Source organism: Chlorocebus sabaeus, chromosome 16 (assembly GCF_047675955.1).
Source record: "Chlorocebus sabaeus isolate Y175 chromosome 16, mChlSab1.0.hap1, whole genome shotgun sequence".
NCBI classification, from domain to species: Eukaryota; Metazoa; Chordata; class Mammalia; order Primates; family Cercopithecidae; genus Chlorocebus; species Chlorocebus sabaeus.
The window spans coordinates 34,679,792-34,697,670 of NC_132919.1; the positions used below are offsets into that span (position 1 = coordinate 34,679,792).

The following is a 17,879-nucleotide window of genomic DNA, read 5'->3' on the forward strand; positions in this document are numbered from 1 at the left end:
TCCCCTGGCATCCAGTGGGTGGAGACCGGAGAAGCTGCTAAACATCCTGCCAGGCGCAGGACAGCCCCCGTCACAAAGAATTGTCTGGCCCCTGATGTCAGTAAGGCAGTGTTGAGGAATTCTGGTGTGGGGAAAAGAGAGTAAACTCAGAAGCTTGGCAGATCTCAATTCAGATACTGGTTGTACCACCTCTAGCTGAGTGACCTTAGGAAGGTCTGTGAACTCTCTGAGACTCGGCCTTTTCATCTGTAAAATGAGGGAGATAAAACTACCAAGCTCACCCAGAAATAACCCCATGCATATATGGTCAGCTAATCTTTGACAAGGTCATCAAGGATACACAATGCAGATTCTTTTATTCCTTTACTTTCGTAGTAGACTTGCTTTCACTTTACTCTTAAAAAAAAAGAATGCACAATGTAGAAAGGAAACTCTCTTCAATGAATGCTGTTGGGGAAAGTGCCTGCAAAAGAATGAAATTGCACACTTGTTTTACATCATATGCAAAAAAATAGCTCAAAATGGATTAAAGATTTAAATGTAATATCTGAAACCATGTAACTCCTAGAAGGAAACATAGGGAAAAAATCTTGGCATTGATCTTGGCAATAATTTTTTTTGCCATAACACCAAAGAACAGGCAACAAAAGCAAAAATAAATAAATGGGACTACATCAAACTTAAAATGTTTTACATAGCAAAGGAAACAATGACCACATGAAAAGGCAACCTATGGAATGGAAGAAAATATTTGCAACCCATGTATTTGATAAGGGGTTAATTGAAAATATATAAGAAATTCACACCACTCAGTAGCAAAAATTAATAAATACATAAATAACCCAATTAAAAATAGGCAGTGGACCTGAATGGACTTTTTTTTTTCCCCAAGGAAGACATACAAATGGCCAGCCAGTATATGAAAAGATGCTCAACACCACTAATCATCAGAGAAATGCAAATCAAAACCACAGTGAGATATTGCCACATAGGATAGGACGGCTATTCTAAAAAACGACAAGAGATAACAAGTGTTGGTGAAAGTGTGGAGAAAAGAGAACCCTTGTACACTGTTGGTTGGAATGTTAAGTGGTATAACCTTTATGGAAAGCAGTATGGAAGTTCCTCAAAAAATTAGAAACAAAGCTACCATACAATTCAGCAACCCCACTTCAGGGTATATACTCCCCAGAATGGAATTAGAATCTTGAAGAGAGATCTGCTCCCCATGCTTGTTGCAGCATTGTTCACAATAGCCAAGATATGGAAACATCCTAAGTGTCCATCAACAGATTGAATGGAATGGATAAATTATATATATATATACACATACACACACACACACACATATATATACACACACACACACACATACACACACACACACACACATACATACACACACACACACCATGGACTATTAACCATTAAAAAGAAGAAACTCCTGTCATGAATAAACCTGGAGGACATTACGCTAAGTGAAATAAGCCAGACACAGAAAGACAAGTTTTGTATGATCTCACTTATATGTGGAATCTAAGAGAGTCAAACTCATAAAAACAGATAGTAGAATGGTGGTTGCCAAGGGCTGGAGGCGGGGAAAATGGGAAGCTATTAATCAAAGGGTATAAACTTTAAGTTATAAGATGAACCAATTTTGGAGATTTAATGTACAGCATAGGTGGTAATGGATGTAATAAGTTTGTGATAATTAGTACACAATATATACATATATGAAATCATCAGGTTGTATGCATTAAATATATACAATCCTTGTCGACCAAATTTTTTTTTTTATTTAAATGCCTAGGTCATAAGAATTCTGAGAATTAAATACAATAACATACATGAATGGGTCTGCTACATAGAAGGTGCTAAATAGGTTTGTTTTGTTTTATTTTATTTCAACTCTGGCAGATGTAGACTTATTGGGAAAGAATGTAGAATACACTTGTGCACAAAGCATTATCTATATGATGACTAAATATCTTGTATACATGCCGTGTCATTTCTAGTCCTCATTCAATGGATAATAAAAGCAGAACCAGCCTTCTGGTGATCACAAAACTATTTGAGATGAGAAAGGCTCATGATGAGCAATTTGGCAGTGTACACCCCAGAGCATGCACACCTTTTGACCCACAGCTACCATGATGTAATGTCTAGCAATTAGTCCTAAGGAGATCATCAGAGATGTGTAAAGAGATTACATTCTAACAGCATCCTTTGTGGTGGTACATGTCGGGGGCTGGCAGACCATGTCCAGAGGAGCAGGCTGCATCTAGTCCACCACCTGTTTTTGTAGTTTATCAGAACACAGTCATGCCCATTCATTTACAAATTGTGTATGGCTTCTTTCCCTGCAACTGCAGAGTTGAGTGTTGCAACAGAATCCTATGACCTGCAGAGTTTAAAATATCTACTCCTTGGCTTGCTCTGTCACCCAGGCTAGAGTGCAGTGGTGTGATCTCGGCTCACTGCAACCTCTGCCTCCCGGGTTCATGCCATTCTCCTGCCTCAGTCTCCCGAGTAGCTGGGACTACAGGCGTCTACCACCACACCCAGCTAATTTTTTGTATTTTTAGTAGAGACAGGGTTTCACCATGTTAGCCAGGATGGTCTGAATCTCCTGACCTCCTGATCTGCCTGCCTTGGCCTCCCAAAATGCTGGGATTACAGGTATGAGTTACTGCACCCAGCCTAGTCTTTGGGCTTTTATGGAAAAAAGTTGCTGACTCCTGGTGAGTATATTAAGAAAAAGTTGGAAAAACCTAAATCTTTAAGAGTGGATTATTAGAAAGTAAGACGTGTTATGTAAAACAGACAGTGTGTGTGTGCATTTATTTGTGAACATATTGTTTGGAAGTAATGTCAACATCTGCTGCAGGTCTTAAAAATTGTTCAATATGGCCGGGCGCGGTGGCTCAAGCCTGTAATCCCAGCACTTTGGGAGGCCGAGACGGGCGGATCACGAGGTCAGGAGATCGAGACCATCCTGGCGAACACGGTGAAACCCCGTCTCTACTAAAAAATACAAAAAAACTAGCCGGGTGAAGTGGCGGGCGCCTGTAGTCCCAGCTACTTGGGAGGCTGAGGCAGGAGAATGGCGTAAACCCGGGAGGCGGAGCTTGCAGTGAGCTGAGATCCGGCCACTGCACTCCAGCCTGGGCGACAGAGCCAGACTCCATCTCAAAAAAAAAAAAAAAATTGTTCAATATATAGTGTTAATCAACAAACAGGCAAATTATAAAATGTAGACAGAATGTGATTGTGTATTTTGTGCATCCACCAACAGAAAAGGGTGCTGGGAAGCCTGTGGACCCACATGCTAAGTGAGGCTCCTTTGACAGTGGTGTTATGGATTTTTACAAATCTTGGTTTTGTGAAGATTCTGACTTTCCGATAATGAGTGTGAATAATAAATACGTATTTTTTTTGAAATGTAAAAATAACTTTGTCTTCCCAGATTTCTCATAATTGAAAATGTTGGAACAAATGTCCTGGGACAGATCTTTCCATTGAGAAGGACAGAGGAGGGGATTCAGCTGGGTTTCTGTTGCATTTCTAGTAACACACAGTTGTGAAAGGCCAGTGTTGGCCATTCCCCAGGACAGACTGGAGTAGAGGAGGTCAGGACTTAACTACTTGAGGGATCGGGGAACAGATGTGACCACAGCCCTTCCTGACTCACTGTTTTCCTGTCCACAGTCCCCGTCTTCTCTTCACTGATGCACATAGATGCCTGACCAGAGGAGAGACTTTGTTTTCATCTGAGGATTATCTCTTATGTTGCAGTTCTGAAATTCCCATGATGTTTAAACTAGAACACAATTCATTTCATTATCTCCAATGTGTATGACTTGATAGAAATATATTCCATTATGTAGCACCTTAAATTCAGATAAAACATAAGGAACTTTTATTCCATGTTTGTATGATCAATGTTAATAATATAAAAAGTCTAAAAAGTAGCTATTTCCTATATTACAGTATGAAAGAAATATGTTGAATGATTTGTTTTGGGGGGTGGGAAGGTGTAAGACTGAGGAGGGTGCCTGTGGGGAACAGTGAGAGGAGTCCTTTCTTAAGGGTTGGGTTTTATATACATCTTTTAAAATAGATGATATCATTCATAAATTATATGTGGTCATCATGCAAAAAGTTTATAATATACAACTTTATGAGCTTGACAGTTGGTTAAACACTTTTCTGTTTAAAATTTTATTTGACCCTCCCCAAAAGAAATGTTTGTTTATGGGTATTAGGGTAGTTCCAGTAGTAATGCCTCAAAAGAACCAGGAGGTACAGTGTTGTCTAAAATGTGGACTCAGGAGCCAGACTGCCTGGCTGTGCAACCAGCCTTGTCATTTCCTAGATATGGGGCAAGTTAATTAACTTCTCAGTGTTCTTATCTGTAGAATGGGGATAATCATAATATATATCTCAGGGTTATATTAAAAATTGAAAAAGTTAATTTTGTAAAGCACTTAGAATAATACCTGGCAAATAAATGTGTTTATAAAAATACACCCTATAAAAGTGTTTACTCATTACATACAATAATCTGAAACCATTAGTGATTTAAACATTTGTGGCTGACTAGGTACTATTTATGAAAATAGTGTATTTATAATCTTTGACCTTATTTTACTTATTTTACAATAAATAGGAGTTTATTGTATAGTAAACATTTTCACAGGGAGACAAAAATATTACTATAAAATCATATTTATTACATCTATCTGTGCAAAAGGAAAAAACATTAGGCAAATAAAATGACCAACAAAAGTGGTATTGGTTCAATGAATTATAGTAAGTCTGCTCATTAGTAATCATATAATCCAAAAAAATGAGGCATATTTATGTGATATGGGAAGATCCACAACTAATGTTAAATGGTAAAAGATATAAAATGTTATGCCCAATAAAATACTTTCTGTGAGAGAATATATGTTAATTTATGCAAGCGTGCCTATGTAGAGGGTTTGTGCTAATTTCATTATACCTCACAGGCAGACCTGGGCTCTCCCACTCATTATCCATGTGGCCTAGGGTAAGTTATTTAACTGCTGTAAGCCTCAGCTTCTTCATCTGTCAGGCAGTGATACCCTGACTACCTTGGTAACTGAGATTTAAACATGATAATCTCAGAATATGCCTGGCAAACAATAGGAGCTCAGAACTTGATGTTTTTTCCTACAGTAAGTGCATGTCTTTTGGGGACAGCCATTAATGCATGAGGTTGGTAAATCCTTATATACATCAAATATTGTCGAAACATAAGTACATGCTACTGTTCTTTCAAACCTCTTTTTTTTTTTTTTTTTTTCTTTTTCTGAGACAGAGTCTCACTCTGTTGCCCAGGCTGGAGTGCAGTGGCACAATCACTGCACCCTCCGACTCCCAGTTCAAGTGATTCCTGTGCCTCAGCCTCCTAAGTAGCTGGGATTACAGCCATGTGCCACCACGCCCGGCTATTTTTTTTTTTTTTCCTTGTATTTTTAATAGAGATGGGGTTTCGCCATGTTGGCCAAGCTGATCTCCAGCTCCTGGCCTCAAGTGATCCACCTGTCTCAGCCTCCCAAAGTGCTGGGTCAAACCTCTTATATCCAGTAAAACAGCCTCACTGGGTCAATGGATATCCTGTGGCTGCCTACCATTTTTACATTATAAAAGGTCCTCATGAGGCCATTCGAAAGTATGAATCAAAACATTTTAAGATGAACAGGACCATAGCTTTGCATGAGGCCTGTCAGTGGACCTCCAGGATGGAGACCAAAGTAATTGCAATTTCATGGCCAGCAGCCATGTTCACACATGGAACAGGACAATGACAACCAGGAATAGCTGCCCCCGGTCATATGCCCTCATGAGCCCAGCTTCACAGGACGGGGCCACTAGGCCCTGCTTAGGGGAAAGGAAGGGGGTTTGTAAAGGAAGCCCAGCCAGCCAACCAGAGATGGGAAAAACCCATTGGGAAGAACTTGCTTGCTCTAACTGGACTTCGCAAAGAACAGGAAAAGATGAGTCTAGACAGACAGAAATGGGCCCGAGTGGGAGCCTGGCCGAGAGCTTGACTCAGGGTGTGGTCAGTAGCTGCCACACCAGAACACAAGATATGCAAAGATGCTGGGTGTTTGGTTCTTAAAGATTTTGTGCCTTGAGAAAACTAAAGGATGCAGACATGGGCAGAAGGTGGCTCTTTAAAAGTGCTTCAGGTGGCCGGGCGCGGTGGCTCAAGCCTGTAATCCCAGCACTTTGGGAGGCCGAGACGGGCGGATCACGAGGTCAGGAGATCAAGACCATCCTGGCTAACCCGGCGAAACCCCGTCTCTACTAAAAAATACAAAAATCTAGCCGGGCGAGGTGGCGGGCGCCTGTAGTCCCAGCTATTCGGGAGGCTGAGGCAGGAGAATGGCGGGAACCCGGGAGGTGGAGCTTGCAGTGAGCTGAGATCCGGCCACTGCACTCCAGCCTGGGCGACAGAGCGAAACTCCGCCTCAAAAAAAAAAAAAAAAAAAAAGTGCTTCAGGCAAGGAGGCATTATGGCATGGTGGAAAGTGGTCTGGTTTTTCAGTTGAAGAGACCAGCCTTGCCATTTATTTTTTAACAGATCACTTCACCTTCTGGGCCCTAATTTTCATGTCTGCACAATGAGTATAACATTATAACTAAGATGTAACAGGAAATGAAAGCACAAGTGTAAGATCACCCCATACTTTCACCTCATCCACCCTAACCAGGGCTGACATGGATGATTTTACAGGTTGTGCACTGAACAACTATGTCTGGTGGCCAGGATGAGTGGGACCATCATCCATCTCCAGTGTCATTTCTAAAGTGCCACACCCTGGCAATGCCTGCACCTAGAGGAAGGGGCACTTTTCCTAAATAGGATAAAGGTGCTGTCTGTTTACCCATGGGACTCTGTCTACTGGAAGGGGGCCTTTTTCTAATTCTCATAGAAGTCTCATTTAAGATAATGGTGGTCTTCATCCAGCCTGCCATGACTTTCTGCATTCAAATGCAGACTGTTTACACACACATTTCTCACCCTCTATAGAGCTGAGGCTATGGTTTTTCCTCTCTGGAACCAACTACTCTTTAGTACAAACTGGGGACAATTGTAGGCATGAGAACCTAATGGGACTCTGTTTATTCTGGGAATAGGGTAGAGATGAATCCTGCCTGGGATGTGGGAAAGAAGAAAGCCTTTGACTCATCCCTTCAAGAGAAGGGGCTTTTGGCAATCTGGGGTCTTTATCTTTTCTGAGTTCCTGACTGACACTGATGTTTTAAAGGTTAACACAGTTTGGAAGGTCCAACTCCCAGGCTGACCATTAACTCCAGCCCGTGCCACAAGCACCCCAGGAAGCCAGGGTTGGAACCCAGAGCCAGAGGGAGGGGTGGCAGCCCAGGCTCACAGGAGCCAGTTTCCTAAGCCTGGTGCATATCAGGCAGAATCAGACAATGCCTGTCCTGAGTGTGCTGGAGCTGGGCTGCCTGGAGGTGAAGAATCATACACAGAAAGGAGCCCCTGAGAAATGCCCCCAGGCTAGGAGGAGAAACCCACATGACTATTGTAGAAAGTGTGGATTTTGGTGTAGAATTTGTACTCGATGATGATTTGAGCACTTTTCATCACCACGGTGGGCCGAGGACGTGCCCCAACCCCCAGATATTGCTCCAGACAATGAGTCTTGCAGCCCCCAGTGACTATTTTCCCTCTTCAGCTGCACTACTTGGGAGGCTGGCTCTGTTAGGAAGATGTGGGCAACCCTACTCCCCCACCCCAGGATTGAACCAGGACCAAGCTGTATCCAGGAAAGCCGCTGTGGCCAGCCTGAGCATAAGAGAGACTGAGACTCCCTGCCCAGTGGAAATACACTGTACTGCAAGATGCCAAAAGAAGCCACTTGAATCCTCTTTTGGGAAGTCAAAAGTACAGTGAGGCATGAGAAGAAGGATCTCCAGCTCCAATTTGTTCTCCCTCTTATGGCTGATCACACTGTTACCAGATACTTATCAAACCATTTGCATATGGTACAAGCCCATGTGGGAGAAATGAGAGCTCTGTCAACTTCTACCCATCTTCTGTCCTCTCCTGACAATGCATTTCCATCACTAATGGTGGCTCCTGGGTTTTACTTTCTTCTGTGCACAAAGAAAACAGCTGGTGGCACTCGTACATAGAGAATTCCAGAGGCAGGAAACTCAACCTATTTTTGGACAGTGCACAGCAAAATGTAGTTCAGCCAACCTGGATTGCAAGCCACCTGGAGCAACATGGCCTTAGACAAGTCACATGACTGCTGGGAGCAACTCTCCGAAAGAGAGTAGTGAAGATGCCTACTTCAACAGAAGGTTAAATAGAATAACATGTGTGACTGGGCAGAGCACACAGAAGGCACCACATATGTGTTTTTTAGACCCTTTCCCAAATCTAGGAGATGCAACTTAGCAATGAAATGCCTTAAAACCTAAAAAAAAAGTGATAAAAATACATTCATGGTCATGGAAAAAATATACATTAGGTAAAAAAAGGGAGATTATAAATGTATGTAAAATGTAAGGTAGTAACTAGTTTGCGTACACTCAAATAAAAGTTCTGTAAGGATATGCACTGACCAATTTCCTATGGCTAATTCTTCTAGGTTCTAGGAACCCTGACAGGTTTCTGTTGCACTTCCCAGCGACATGACTCCTAATCCCCTAAGCCCCTAAACCTCCCTCTTTTCTGCTCACAGAGAACTGATAAGAGGAGAGACTCAGCTCAAAAGTGTTAAGTGAATGAAATCATTTCTTAAAATATTGGGCTTATTGTTTCCTTTTTTAAAAAAATAAAACAAATGATTATAAACTTTTTGCTGGAAAAATAATAAAACCTTGTTTAAAAATGGAGAATGTTAATGTTAATGAGATATTTTCTCCCTTAAAATCTCATCTGATACTCCCATCAAATAAGATTTATTTTTTAGGATTTGAGTAATTCTGGGAATAAAGCCATAATAAATCAGGAAGGAGAATGTAGTCCTCAAGTGGCTGGGTGCTGCAGACGCTGGTTTCCAAACCAGCTCCTTACTGTCTAACTTCTGCCAAGTTACTTTGCCTCTCTGAGCCACAGTCTTCTCATGTATAAAACAGAGTCATTAAAGTTCTCACCTCAGGATGTCATGAAGATTCAAGGTCCAGGAACAGTACCTAGCACAGCACAAGCATGATATAAGTATTTGCTAAGTGAATGAATAAAAATTTGATGATCTTTTATTATGCTGCCTGATTTGGTAGTATATGTTAATATCAGGGGAACCAGCCCCCAATATTTCAATGTAGGTTCTTTTCTATTTTCCCTAAGTGTAGGCTAGTCTGAGAAATAAAGAGAAAGAGTACAAAAGAAAGACATTTTACAGCTGGGTCTCCAGGGTTGACATCACATGTCGGCAGATTCCATCATGCCCACGAGTCACAAAATCAGCAAATTTTATTAGCGATTTTCAAAGGGGAGGGAGTGTACGAATAGGGTGTGGGTCACAGAGATCACATGCTTCAAAGGCAATAAAATATCACAAGGCAAATGGGGGCAGAGCAAGATCACAAGGCCAGGGCAAAATTAGAATTGCTGATGAGGTTTCATGTCCCACTGTGCATGTATTGTCACTAATGAACATCTTAACAGGAAACAGGGTTCAAGAGAAGACAACTGGTCTGACTAGAATTCGCCAGGCTGGAATTTCCTAATCCTAGCAAGCCTGGGGGCACTGCAGGAGACCAGGGCGTATTTCATCCCTTATCTACAACTGCATAAGACAGATACTCTCAGAGCAGCTATTTTAGACCCTCCCCCTGGGAATGCATTCTTTTCCCAGGGCTGTTCCTTGCTGAGAAAAATAATTCAGTGATATTTCTCCTACTTGCTTTTGAAAGAAAAGAAATATGACTCTATTCTGCCCAGCCCCATAGGCAGTCAGGCCTTATGATTATCTCCCTTGTTCCCTGAAAATCACTGTTTTTTTGGGATGCCCAGATTTCATATTGTTCAAACAGACATGTTTTACAAACAATTTGTACAGATAATGCAATCATCACATGATCCTGAGGCAACATACATCCTGTGCTTACGAAGATGATGGGATTAAGAGATTAAAGTAAAGACTGGCATAGGGAATTATATGAGTATTGATTGGGGAAGTGGTAAATGTCCATGAAATCTTCACAATTTATGTTCAGAGTAAAGACAGGTGTAAGAAATTATAAAAGTGGCTGGGCATGGTGGCTCAAACCTGTAATCCCAGCACTTTGGGAGGCCGAGACAGGCGGATCATGAGGTCAGGAAATCGAGACCATCCTGGCTAACACAGTGAAACCCCGTCTCTACTAAAAAATACAAAAAACTAACCAGGCGAGGTGGCGGGCGTCTGTACTCCCAGCTACTCGGGAGGCTGAGGCAGGAGAATGGCGTAAACCTGGGAGGCAGAGCTTGCAGTGAGGTGAGATCTGGCCACTGCACTCCAGCCTGAGCAACAGAGCGAGACTCCATCTCAAAAAAAAAAAAAAAAAAAAGAAATTATAAAAGTATTAATTTGGGAAACTAGCAAATGTCCATGAAATCGTCACAATTTATGTTCTTCTGCCGTAGCTTCAGCTGGTCCCTCCGTTTGGGGTCCCTGACTTTCCGCAACAGTTAGTAAATGTTTATGATTAATTTTATCATCTCACTCTTAGGAATGTAAACAAATCACTTCTAGAAGTGTACAAAAACACTTGCATATGATCCTGTTCATTTCAGCATTATATGCAAGAGCAAAAAATTGCAAACAATTAAAATGTTCAGTAAAGGAATGTTGATTAAATGGATTATAGTAAATTCATTAAATGGAGTATGACATAGTCCTTTGTAAGGATAAAGTAGGTAGATTTATAGGTTGATAGAAGTATCTATTCACAATTATTGTTAAAATGAAAAAATATGTTATAAAATGTTAGGTATAATACACTTTATATAGCATTAACATAGTATCTGTGAATATTTTCAAATATAGTCCGCAGTGGATATTTCTCTCATGCTATACAGACAGATCAGCGTCATGATCTTGGCTCTGCCCCTTATTATCTGTAGAACTCTGGGAAAATCACTGAGCCTCTCAGAGCCTGTTCCCACATGTATAAGGTGGTGACAACATCAATTATTCTGCAGAGTTGTTTTAGGTTTTCTTTTCTTCTCTTTTTCTTCTTTCTTTTTTTCTTTTTCTTTTTTTTTTTTTTTTTTTTTTGAGATGGAGTCTCACTCTTTTGCCCAGGCTGGAGTGCAGTGGTGCGATCTCAGCTCACTGCAACCTCTGCCTCCTGAGTTGAAGCGATTATCATTCCTCAGCCTCCCAGGTAGCTGGAATTACAGGTATACACCACCACACCCAGCTAATTTTTGTATTTTTGGTAGAGATGGAGTTTCATCGTGTTGGCCAGGCTGGTCTTGAACTCCTGGCCTCAAGTGGTTTGCTCACCTTAGCCTCCCAAAATGCTGGGATTACAGGCATGAGCCACTGCGCCTGGCCCTGTTGTAGGTTTAAATGGCATCATCTCCATGAAAATCCCTAGCAAGCAGCAGGTCCTCAGGGTGGTGTTTGTTCCCACAGTGACTATAGGTATTTGGGGGACAACAGGGGTAACGCATGAGATTCACAAGTCCATGTGTAACCCACACACTGTCTGTAAAATTAATAAGTGATGTTACTCTTTTCAAATATAAGTAGAGACTGCTGTAAATGACACAAACTCCTATTTAGTGGCATTACTGAACCCATTAGGCAGGTAGACATACTATAAATTTAGCTATCCTATGAGTAATTTAATGTTTCTGATGTTTTAAAAGGTCCCTCATGAGACAATTTGAAAGTATGTATCTAAAGCCTTAATATTAGGCAGGGCCCTGGGCTTTGAATAGAGACTTGTTTTGAGGTCCACAGAGAGGAGACACAAGGTCACAAGATGGTCCCAAGGCTAGCAAGTGGCAGAGTCCAGATCCAAAGGATGTCTGTCTGACTCCAGACCTCAGGATCTTAACCCCACACAATGCCCATGTTCCTTACTGACCGAGGGAGGTTCAGAGAAGGTCCATACCTCGTGCCAGCTTCACACGACCATTTATTGAGCACTTGCTGTGTACTCACTAAATAAGCACTAAGAGCTGGGTGATCCCATAATCTCATTCAAATCTCAGAACAAACCTACAAGTAGAAGCTATTGTCTCCATTTTAGGATGAAAGAGGCTCTGGGAGTTTGATTCACTTGCACAAAGCCACAGAACTAGGAAAAGGAGGGTGCAGGGTTTGAATCGAGTCTATGTGACTTCAGCTCCCCTCACAATGCTGCTGCCCGTCTCGGTGGGGCTGGGACTGTGATGGCGGCCCCAGGAATGGCTGGCCCAGTCAGAAGCCCCCATGATCTCATGTCTCACCCAGCTGCTGCTTCGAAGGCCAGAGAGTGGTTGTGGAGGATTCCAGCCAGCCAGCCAGAGATGGGAAAACCCCATTAGGACAGAATTTGTTTGCTCCAGTTTGGACTTGGCAGAGAGCAGGAATGCATGGGTCTGAGCTGGAAGAAACGGTCCTGTGCATGAGTCAGCAGCTGCCACAGCAGAAAGCATTTGCGGCTGCTCTGTGCAAAGGTGCTGGGTGCTTCTTTTGCTGTTATCTTATAGTTGGGTGTTTCTTTTCCTGTTATCTTATAGTTTGAGTGGTTTGGAAGAAAATGCAGAACCATGTGGACAGCAGCTCCTCATGATTACTTCATTCCGGGAGGCAGCACGCTGTGCTGAAGTGTTCTGGCTTTGGCGGCAAACAGATCAGCTTTGCCATTTACCAACTGCTTGATGTGGGACACATTTCATCTCTCAGAGACCCAGTTTCCATGCATTTGAAATAAGGATAATAATATTTACTTCAGAAAGGTGTTAAGAAGAGCAAATGCAGATGTGAAATTTACAGGTATTTCCACCTCATTTGCTCTAGCCAGTACTGCAGTGGGAAGGTCATGCACTGCACAGTGATTGCCAGTAGAGGGGGCAAGGGGCCTGCCGCCATCCCAGGCTTTGTTTCTGTACCCAGCAGGAGAGGGGACACCTTTAGCTACAGTGACTTCCTGGGGTCACCATTGCGATATAATCCCAGTGACTTAAAGGAGAGAGTAGAAAGGAATCATGGTAAGGTGCGCAAAAGAAAAAAACATTTTGTTGATTCCTCAGTTTCCTCTTCTGTAAAATATGGGTGCTATAAATCCACACATCATAAAAAGCTCTCAAGATTAAAAAAATAATGTACTTGAAAAGATCTGACACAAAAAGGGTGCCAACTACATGTTTCATGCATCCTTTTCTTACTCTGGGAGATTCCAACTTATTACAAAAGATTGTTGAAACATTCCTCCAAACAAGCAAATATTTCACAAACATAACTGAGGTGTTTTTTTTTTGTTTTGTTTTGTTTTTTTTTTAAATGTATATGACTTAAAATTGTAAACTCATTGTCAGGCCTCTGAGCCCAAGCTAAGCCATCATATCCCTGTGACCTGCACATATACATCCATGGCCTGAAGTAACTGAAGAATGACAAAAGAACTTAAAGTATAATAATAATAATAAAAAAATTAAAAAAAAAAAAAGAAGTGAAAATGGCCTGTTCCTGCCTTAACTAATGACATTACTTTGTGAAATTCCTTTTCTTGGCTCATCCTGGCTCAAAAGCTCCCCAACTGAGCATCTTGTGACCCCCACCCCTGCCCTCCAGCGAACAACACCCTTTGACTGTAATTTTCCTTTACCTACCCAAATCCTATAAAACGGCCCCACCCCTATCTCTCTTCGCTGACTCTCTTTTCGGACTCAGCCCGCCTGCACTCAGGAAATAAACAGCCTTGTTGTTCACACAAAGCCTGTTTGGTGGTCTCTTCACATGGATACGAGTGACATGAGTGAAACTCATATGAAATTATACCTACCGTCAAATAGTGAAAAATTAAGCTATATCCAGTATTTGGAGGTTGATCAAAACTCTTTGGCATACAAAAATGTAACCTCATAACAGCAATTTGGCAATGTATTTTTGGAGTTTCAAAAGCATGCATGCTGGCCAGGCACAGTGGCACGTGTCTGCAATCCCAGCTACTTAGGAGGCTGAGGTGGGAGGATAACTTGAGCCCAGGAGTGTGAGACCAGCCTAGGGAACAGGAATGCCTAATTTTTTGGGGATCCCTAAAAATTAAATAAAATTAAAATGTAAAGAAATGCTTGCTTTTTCAACCAGAAACACTTCAAAGAATATTTCCTGAGGAAACAACCAACTGAATGGAAAGATTTCATTCTAAGGGAATCTTTTGCAGCCTAAATATCCATTGGTCAAGAATTAGTAAATAAAATGTGGTATATGCACATGGTGAGAATGATGTGAAGCCTTGGGGGGGAAATGAAATTGTAGAAATACATCCGCTGATAGGGGAAGCTGTTTACTGCATATTGTTGAGTGAAAAAAAAAAGAAGAGGTTCAAAATTATGTAGAGTGTGATGTCTCGATTATTTTGCACACACACGCCTTGGATCAAAGTAGGAAAGGACATGACAAAACATGTAAGTATGTTTATCTGCTGGTAATGAGATTACGAGCAAGTTTTACCATCTCTTTGTTCTATACATCTGACTTTGCTATAATAAGTATCTATTCCTTGGGAAATATGAAATGATTTTTCTTTTCAGGATTCTCATACTTGAAAATGTGGGAGTAACAGGTCTTAGGATCAGCCCTTCCCTCAGGAAGGGTGAGGGCAGAAGGAGCCCTCAGGCCGTTGGGGGCATTTCTGGGTGACCACACTACTGTGAAAATCCAGATAGCACCGAATCCTTAATCAGTCCTGGACAGGCCAGGTGGGGAAAGTCGGGACTTACCTGCTTGGGGAGGAGGTCTGGGGGAGTGGGGACATAGATGTGGCAGCAGCCCTTCCTGATGCAACATTTTCCTTCCTTGTAGTCCCTGTCTTTTCTGCATTGGTGCACACAGATGCCTGCCCAGAGGAGGGACTCAATTAAAAGCTTTTAAGTCTTACATATTCAAAATCAAAATAATATTTTCAAATGCTTTTTTTTTTTTTTTTTGAGACGGAGTCTCGCTCTGTCGCCCAGGCTGGAGTGCAGTGGTGCAGCAATCTCCACTCACTGCAAGCTCCGCCTCCCGGGTTCACGCCATTCTCCTGCCTCAGCCTCCCAAGTAGCTGGGACTACAGGCACCAGCCACTGCGCCCACCAAATTTTTTGTATTTTTAGTAGGAACGGGGTTTCACCATGGTCTCAATCTCCTGACCTTGTGATCCGCCCACCTCGGCCTCCCAAAGTGCTGGGATTACAGGTGTGAGCCACTGTGCCCGGCGTCAAATGCCTTTTAAAATATCGTCAAAACCATCAATTACCTAGAGATAAATCTAACAAACCTTGTGCAGAAAACTGATATTACTAAGAAAATTTTGTAGGTGCCTTAATAAATGGAGAGATGTACCATGTTTGTGGATTAGAAGATTCATTATTAGGCCAGGCACGGTGGCTCAAGCCTGTAATCCCAGCACTTTGGGAGGCCGAGACGGATGGATCACGAGGTCAGGAGATCGAGACCATCCTGGCTAATATGGTGAAACCCCGTCTCTACTAAAAAATACAAAAAACTAGCCGGGCGAGGTGGCGGCGCCTGTGGTCCCAGCTACTCTGGAGGCTGAGGCAGGAGAATGGCGTGAACCCGGGAGGCGGAGCTTGCAGTGAGCTGAGATCCGGCCACTGCACTCCAGCCTGGGTGACAGAGCGAGACTCCGTCTCAAAAAAAAAAAAAAAAAGAAGATTCATTATTATAAAGCTGTCAGTTTTCCCCAAATTCAACAATAAATTTAATACAATCTCAGTCAAAATCTTAGAAGAATTTTTCATGAAAATTGATAAACTGATTCTAAAACTTATATGAAAATTCCAAAAGTCAAGAAAAATCAAGACAGTCTTAAATAAAGTTGATGGACTTAAGCTACCATTTATCAGGATTTATTATAATGTGGCAGTACATGGAAAAGCAGTGCAAGACACCAAATAGACCAGCGTAACAAAAACACACCATCTCACAATTTATGACAAAGGAGCCCTGCAGTTCAAAGAGGGAAAGAATGCTTTTTCAGTAAAGGTAGCTGGCTTAATTGGCTTATTCATAGAAACACAAAGGAAGCTTGTCTCCTACCTCATACCACACACAGAAATCTCTTCCAAATGGATCATGGACCTAAATGTGAAAGAAGAAACAATAAAGACTCTAGAAGATAGTGTAGAAATAGTTTCATGATCTCAGGATAGGCAAAGATTTCTTTTCTTCTTCTTCTTTTTTTTTTTTTTTTCTTTTGAGACAGAGTTTCACTCTCGACACCTAGGCTGGAGTGCAATGGCACGATCTCGGCTCCCTGCAACCTCCGCCTCCTGGGTTCAAGTGATTCTCCTGCCTCAGCCTCCCAAGTAGCTGGGATTACAGGTGCCCACCACCATGGCAGCTAATGTTTGTATTTTTAGTAGAGATGGGGTTTCATCATGTTGGCCAAGCTGGTCTCAAACTCCTGACCTCAGGTGATCCACCTACCTCGGCCTCCCAAAGTGCTGGGATTACAGATGTGAGCCACTGTGCCTGACTGATTTCTTAAATGTTACAGAAACATCATTGATTATAAAGATAGGTAGATAAATTGGATCTCATTACAAATGGGGAGTTTTCTTCATTGAATGACATGATTAAGAGAGTGAAAAGAGAAGCCCCATTGGATGAAAATGTTTGTAGCACATACGCACAACACACTGCTTGTATCCAGAATCTGTGACAAGTCCATAAAGACAACAGAGACAACCTAATGGAAAAATGGGCAAAAGGATTGAATAGATAATTCACAAAGGTGGGAGTTAGAAGTTGTTAAAAATAGGCCAGGCGCAGTGGATCACGCCTGTAAACCCAGCACTTTGAGAGGCCAAGGCAGGCAGATCATGAGGTCAGGAGATCGAGACCATCTGTGCTACTACAGTGAAACCCCGTTTCTACCAAAAATACAAAAAATTAGCAGGGTGTGGTGACAGGTACCTGTAGTGACAGGTACCTGTAGTCCCAGCTACTCGGGAGGCTGAGGCAGGAGAATCGCTTGAACCCGGGAAGTGGAGGTTGCAGTGAGCTGAGATCACGCCATTGCACTCCAGCCTGGGTGACAGAGCAAGACTCCATTTCAAAAGAAAAAGAAAAGAAAAAAGTCAAATTCTGGGAAGGTGTTTTTAATTATGTAGTGTTGACATAGTTTTTGAATCTTCCAAACCTCCCCATTCAAAACACACAGAACAATTAAACTAGCAAAAGTCAAACAAAGCACAAAGACAGTAAGACTAGAAGGAAGATATCCCCTCAAACTCCAAAATAGAAGTGGATGGGCTGGGACAAAGCCCATCATCATCACCCATCAGACCCACGAGGTCTCTGCATCTGTGCCGGGGAAATCTGAGGAAGGTGATGAGGTATGATGGAGACGACGGGGAGTAGTGTTCCCATGAGAACTCCCTGAGGAATCCACTAGAGATCGAGCTTCAGCCAGCCAAGCAACTGGCGAGACATCAAAATGGGGACCAGGTAGGCCATTAAATATATATTTACTGTAGAAGTAAGACCAAATAATAGTTTAAGAAGAGAGTGTTTGCAACAGCTCTATGCTTTGACAATCTGATCACAAAAGGCCTCTGACAAATGTAAACATAATATATTGAAAGTTGAGGCAGGGAAACCTAATTTTTTATTGCCAAATTATTTAGGGATGTAAATGTAAAAAAAATAAGACGTGAACAA

At 42.0% G+C, this 17,879-nt stretch overlaps 1 long non-coding RNA gene across 8 annotated transcripts in view; it reads left to right on the top strand.

Moving 5' to 3' along the window:
- LOC103242770 (uncharacterized) overlaps positions 1-17,879 on the top strand; it is a 98,470-nt gene that overhangs the window by 32,070 nt on the left and 48,521 nt on the right. The gene's annotated exons all lie outside the window — the stretch shown is intronic.